The sequence below is a fragment of the Anguilla anguilla genome, chromosome 18 (assembly GCF_013347855.1).
Source record: "Anguilla anguilla isolate fAngAng1 chromosome 18, fAngAng1.pri, whole genome shotgun sequence".
Lineage (NCBI taxonomy): Eukaryota > Metazoa > Chordata > Actinopteri > Anguilliformes > Anguillidae > Anguilla > Anguilla anguilla.
Genome location: NC_049218.1, coordinates 9,721,277 through 9,728,062, shown reverse-complemented (window position 1 = coordinate 9,728,062; position 6,786 = coordinate 9,721,277). Strand labels below are relative to the sequence as shown.

At 41.9% G+C, this 6,786-nt stretch overlaps 1 protein-coding gene across 3 annotated transcripts in view; it reads right to left on the bottom strand.

Annotated features, from left to right (window-relative positions):
• Positions 1-6,149: 6,149 nt before the first annotated feature.
• btaf1 (BTAF1 RNA polymerase II, B-TFIID transcription factor-associated) overlaps positions 6,150-6,786 on the bottom strand; it is a 26,342-nt gene continuing 25,705 nt past the window's right edge. For all 3 annotated transcript variants that reach the window (XM_035400411.1, XM_035400409.1, XM_035400410.1), the window contains exon 38: positions 6,150-6,786. This exon is cut by the window's right edge. The gene's annotated coding sequence lies outside the window, so the exon portion shown is untranslated.

Sequence of the window (6,786 nt, the reverse complement as noted above, 5' to 3'; positions counted from 1 at the left end):
ACGAAAAAAAACAGGTGATAGAGGAGTGCACCTTCAGTCGAGGGTAACAGATTAGCATGGAGGGGCGGGGGGGGGGGGGGCGCCCTGGAAACAGTGGGGTGGGTGGGGCGGGAGGGTGGGTGGGGGGGGTGTCGTCCCTGACTGCATGTTTAATTCAATCAGGTTGCTGCATGCAATACAATTTTCAGTATCATGTCTATTATTGGATTCTGCCCACATTGCACATGGCGTAAATTATGTATATGTGAGTACAGCGCAGACCGGATACAGCAGGGAAAAACTGCGCAGACACACTTCTGCAAAGTACACCGCGCCGTAAAATCTGGCCAATTGCGTCGCCGCAGCCCGCCCGGGCTGCTTCTGGCTGCGGAGTCGAGCATTACCACGGTAACCACGGTTTATCATGGGTTGATTAGATGTAGGATATCCTTAAAAAAAACAAAAAACTGTCTGATTAGGTGAAGTACCTTTGCAGTGATTGTTTAATATATAATTGTGCAATTTTTATACAGTACGTAGTTAGATCCGAGTATGTCTAGAACTGTGATTCGCTTTACCTGTTGTTGATGTCTGACATAGAAGTCCTGTGAAAACTTCATAACTAGTGTACACGCATACACACACTCGCACACACACACCATGTTCCATACTTCACACACAGGCACAGTCGCATTCTCTCACACACATGCATGAATGCTTGTGCGCTCACACACATTCACATGCAGGTATAGAGACATTCTCTCACACATGCGTGCGCGCACACATACAGACACACCCATGTCAGATACTTCACACAATAGGCACACAAACGCATCCTCTCTTACACACACGCGCGCGCGCACACCGATAAGAAGACAATGAGCTGGAGTCTGGAGAAAGGCAGACGTTGTACCGTCGACGTAGCCTAACAGTGTGTCCACAAACCAAAGAGCTCATGTGATTTAACACTTCGACCACCAACACACTACCATGACGACAGCCGGCAGAGCACCAGTCCAACTGGTTAAACGTAGGCTTGTTTGTTTTCTATTTTTGTTGGGAAATTGATTTTTTTTTTTAAAGAAAACAGAAGGCAATAAGGTGAACGATAAAGCAGAAGGAGATGCTTCAGAACTGTCTGTAACAGAGACCTGGTTTATAAACTGAGCTCCGGTCCTGCCCAGCGCACAACGCTGTGTTTCTGTGACGATGACATTGCGATGACGTTGCAAAGCGCTGCCCAGCGTCTGTGCGTTGGCGGGGGTATACCCTGATTTTCCTGGGAAGCTTGAAGTAGAATTATGACCTGCTAAAATGGTAGACTTATTTTCTTTAGCAAAGGGTTGGACATTGGGGTGGGGTTGGGAGAGGGAGAGGGGGGGGGGGGGGGGGGGGGGTTATGAATGCAACATGAAGAATAGTATTGGCTGCTGAACCTGGGTGGGATGGGTGGTGGGGAGGGGAGGGCAGGGGGCAGTATTGTTTTGGGGTGGGGGGGAGGGGGTTGATTATTCTGGTTTTTAGCAGTTCTGTGGGCAATCCAACAGACTACTACAACACCGCAAGTAGATGAGCGCATCACTTCCTGTTTCCTGTGTTGTGATTGTCCCACGTTTGTCCCCTTCCAGACTTTATTTCTTCATTTTATTTGCAAGTATTGGCTTTAGGATGAACATTTTTCGTTTCTGAAAAAAAAAAAAACTAAAATTTAAAAAATAACAAAAATTACTTTTTTACTGATCAAAAAAAAAAAGATAAAAACAAAACAAAAAAGGCTGTTGATGATTAGTATCCCTAAGAAAGTGAAATCTGGGCCTTTTTTGTGATGTTACTTTCCCAGCCCAGAATGGTTTTCTATGTGTGTTCATTCTCTGGTAAAGACATTTGTTATGCACTACCCTTTGTATCTGGACAAACAGTCAGCTATTTTTTTTGTTAAGAAAAAAAGATAAAGCGTGCTTTCTGACTGACATGATCTTTTGCAATACCTCAATTTTGAAATATAATAGGAGAGAAATTGATATTTTCTAAGTAAGTTTATTCAGATATAAAAATATATATATATATTAATTTAATTCTGCAAGAAAAATGATTTAACAGATGGTTAATTTTATTTTTGTCATGCTTATTTGCTTTTGATTTTTATTTTTGGAAAAAAAACTGAAGGAGCTAGAGCTTTATAACTTTAATATAACGACGTAGTTAGCCGAAGTACAGAGTCTACCTTATTACAGACGGAAAGGATTGCAGAAAGAGTTTAACCCCACGGTGGGCCTACTGGGCGTTTGGATGAAAACTATTGAATGAGAGGTAGAGTTCCAAGGAAAATAAATAAAAAAAAAGATGACAAGAAGAAAACAATCTCCATTTGGTGCTGAGAAAGATAATTGAAGATACTTCCCTCGTTTTGTATATTTATAATCAATCATTTATTACGCTGACCAGAATTGTGAGAGATCTTCTGTTCATGTTATTTTTTTAAAAGATAACTTTTTTATGTTTCCTACAAGTATGTGCTCCCTTTTGTTTTGTAAATCGACATACCCTGCTTTGTTAACTTGACGTTATTAAAAGAAAAAAAAAAAGACTTTTGAGGGTCCTTGTGAAGGAGGAGAAAAAGAATGTTATTTTTAAAATAGATTCAAAGTGTTTCAGCTGTAACGTGATCGAAAGCCCCTATGGAGCTTTGGGTGCGTGGTGGCCTTTTCACGCAAGACTTGAATTAGTCCCATTTTTTTTAAGGCTAACAACCTCGATTCTTTGTTGTAATGTGCAATACTGTTTGTACTGTTTGTAAAAAAGAAAAAAAAGATGAGAAAAAGAGGCATAAATCTTTATTGCAGATTTATTTTCATTGCAAGCATTGTGATTCACAACAATCATTTTCTACAGTGTATTTACCTAATCTTCGTGCTTAGTACCTTCCAGTAGTAATGTAGCCTTTGTACTGAGAAATTTTTCATTATTTTTAGAGATTTTTGCTAAAAAAAGAAAATGTAAACATATTTACATATTTTTCATTTTTATTTCGTATTTTCTTTACAGACTTATTTCTCAACCATTAATATAGTTGTTTCTGGGGGAGACTTTCATATCTGGTCAATGTCATTAATATTATTTTGTATTTTTACTTGGAATAAATTAATTTTATGATGCTAATTCTTTAAAGTTTATTTTTTCGTTTTTTGTTCATTTATTTGTTTTGAAGTTTAAAAACCTTTGTAATATTGTTACTAAAGTGTCTAGATTTTTGAAATGCAAAGCTTTATGTATTAACTCGCTGATGTGGTTTACATTAGTGTGGCAATGATCTAAAAAAAATAATAAGACAAAAAAAAACAATTCTGGCTGGTGATGTTAAAGTGATTGGCAATGTAATGAATGAATGGGCAATAAAAGAAGTTAGTCGAGTGGAGTGGACACTCTGTATGTTGTGGTGTTGTGGGAGTGAGAATCCCTTGCTGCCCCACCTCGCAGTACAGCTAGCCGCATTGGCCGGGCAGTGGGGGTTGGCTGGCACAGTACTTCCACTGATCACGCGTCGAAACCACGCCCGTCATTCCATCGTTTGTACAAGCCCTGAACCCAGAGCGCCCGCGTGAGGAGGCTGTGACGTTGATGCGGAAGTATTTGACCTGACACCGTTTGACAGGAAGTGCTGTTTCCCTGAATTCCGATTAACATTCCCCTCACAATTTCTATAGGTTCAGTTTTTTCAAAAAAAAAAAAAAAAAAATGTATTCAGTGTTATTTGCAGATTTAGCTAAACTGAAGATAAAGTCTCAAAGGTATTGTGTCCAGTACGGGGCAAAGAAGCCTCCTTCGGTTCTAGACATTTGATTGGTAGGGAACAAAGTCTGTGTCCTCTCCAGGCCTCTTACTGGTGGACAAAACATGCTATGTGAAGTACTGTGACATGCCCCACACCCCTCAAAAATAGGAAAAAGATTACAGACCTACACAAGGAAAAGAAAGGACTCGTGGCAGGCCTAAGGACGTCGGCACCAGCTTGTCCTTTTTTCGTACAGGTGGTTCTTTGACCCCCTGTCTCCATTTCTCACCATGACGTCGCCAGGTCCCGTGCAGGGGCTGGTGTTAAACTCACACCACCGAAGTATTTTTTCAGTTCATAAGATCTTAACGAGCAAATAACTATAAAAGTAAATGGGTTTTTTTTATTTTTTTTTAAAAGGTTTTGTTTCAGGGAGCTGGTATTTGGTGATGGTGAGCATTTTTTGTTTCTCTATAATGAATATACCTGTATTTTTCCTGTAACACTAGGCTTGGGTAGCACCTCCTCCCCATTCTACCTTGGACATTCTAAGCAAACAGTAGGCCTATCTGTCAATCATGTTGTAAGCTCAAAAAAAAAAGAACATTGAGAAAAAAAAACTGCTCTTTACTAATTGTTTTCATAGACTAACCACTACTTTTAAATGTACTTTTTAAGATCTTTTTTTTTTTTTTTTAATTACTTTTTTGGGTGTGATTGCTGGTTCTATATTTGGCGAGGCTTTGAGATTGTTGACTTGGACCTACACTTGTCTGAATCTGCAGTACTACTGTGAATACAACCTGGAGCTCAACCCTGCTATCGCTTATAACTGCTTCAAGTTTGTAGTTCGGACTTTATTTTTCTTCCCTCTCTGTACTAATAAGCAGCTCTTATTAAACGTAGTTGTATGACACACTGGAACTTGTTGTCTCTTGCATGGCCTGCCAACACTCACACTGCTTCCAGGTGAAAAGCTTTGCGCACAAAAAAAAAAAAAAAAAAGGACAAAACGAAACTATTTTAGGATGTTGCTTTTAGCATGTATGTCCCTGTAGAAAGATGTTCTGATCTCATTAAAGTAACAGCAGTCAAACTGTTATATGCACATAAACACTTTAGACAAGTTTAGAAACCTGCAAAATGCAAGTGTGAAAACTTAATTAGTCCTACTTTGTATGCCCCTCCCACTAACATCATTTTCTTTTCTTCAGACGTCAATCAGCCCAAGTTGTTTTCCTGGTGTCCTGACCTGTAACCTTTAATTATGACATCATCCCAACCTCAGGCCTCTCCCACTGGACTGGGCTGGACACCAACACTAACTCTAACCCCTGCCAGTGTCTTGTGTCTTTAGCCAGTTACTCCATGTCCTCTCTCTCTCTGACCACCACTATGTGTGCACTAGCGGCCAACGTGCTTTTTGACTGTTTGCGGCAAGCTACTGCATTCTCGCCGGAGGGCGGGGGCAGGGGGGACGGGGGGATGGGGAGAATTAAAGTCTTTTTAACGTTTCCAGAAATGAATCATTCAGATATTCAACAGCAAGCCAGGAGCTGAGATGGCAGCTCTTTAAAAAGCCCTGCATGCCTTCGCAGAGCCAGAGAAACAGACTGCGGGGTCCACACAGCACAATGCAGGCACAGAGGAACGTCCTGCACTGTTATACTAACAGACCGCACACACAAGCAGTCCTACTCTAAACGCTACCCTGTAAAAAAAAAAGGTTTTTGGACAAAAGATGATGCAAGCAGCACTGAAACATAGCAAGGATCTTCGTTTAAGGATTTACCAAACACTGACAAGCGCTTTCATCTGTACTGCTTCTGGAGACACAGCCCCCTAGGGTGGTATGCCTGCTGTGGGAGCACTCCAGTACATGAGGTAATCCCACCACCACCACCACCCCCTTAGGGGAGGGGCTTTTATTCAACCTCAAATCACCAGCAACATACACCAGGGCACAGACACTGCCCTGAGCAGCACTGACCCAGGGAGTGAGCAGGGCTGTGTGGAGAACAGCACCGACCCAGGGAAATGCTGCTGCAATGCTGCAGTTATATACCGTGCCCCTATACCCCTTCTGGGACCCGGCGAAGATGAGACATCCTCAGGGTCAGCATCCATTTGGGTCTAAGTCAATGCTTCATACTGAGGACCACAATAACACTTAAGTACATTTTGAGACTAGCATAGGACCGAAAGTATAGGAACAGGCCTTCTCAGATCCGTTATATACCTCGTGTGTTACGGCACTGTGCCTACAGATACTGTATGCTACGGTTTACAGTACAATAGTCCATCACAGCCCTTCGAGCCACATGGGAGGAAGCCTGCCCTCTGCAGGCATGGCTGACCTACGGAATGGCCTTCGACACCAAGAAAGGGAGACGCACACAAAAGCTCTTTAGAATTTATTATAATTCTATCGGCTTAAACAAAAACGGCAAGTACAGAAATATTTACAGTTGGGCGATTTTTTAAAACACTCTTATGAAGGCAAAAGGATGAGTCCATGCCAATCCTCAGAGAATACCTGCCTAGCAGACATGGTGTGTTTCAGAGTCAAACACTAACAGGAAGTATACTGTCTGTAATTGTTATTTTTTGTTTTATTTTTGCTTTTTTTAAGGATGGGGAGGGGGGTACGGATTTTGCATCATTAACAGACAATTAAATGAAGGAAGTCTGCCTGATTTCATGTTGTATGAGGAGGAGTCTCTGTGCTTCAGGTGCTGAGAGAAGACGAGCATCGCCCCCCAGCTGTAGGGAGTGCAAGTTCAGCCTCTCTGGACATTTGGGCATAAAAACAGCATCTCTGGGGTGCAACTTATGTGACACTGTCCCAAACGTAGGGTCATCCCGCACACACAGACAGGCCCTTTTATTTACAGTCACAATCGATGAGGGAGCAGAAAGCTTTTAAGACTGCGAGTTAAAAGAATGAACGGAAAGCCCCTCCATCTCGGAAGGCCACGTTTCTGACAGCAAAATGTCCGAACGCTGAGGGGACACCTCAAGATGTCCGCCGCCCC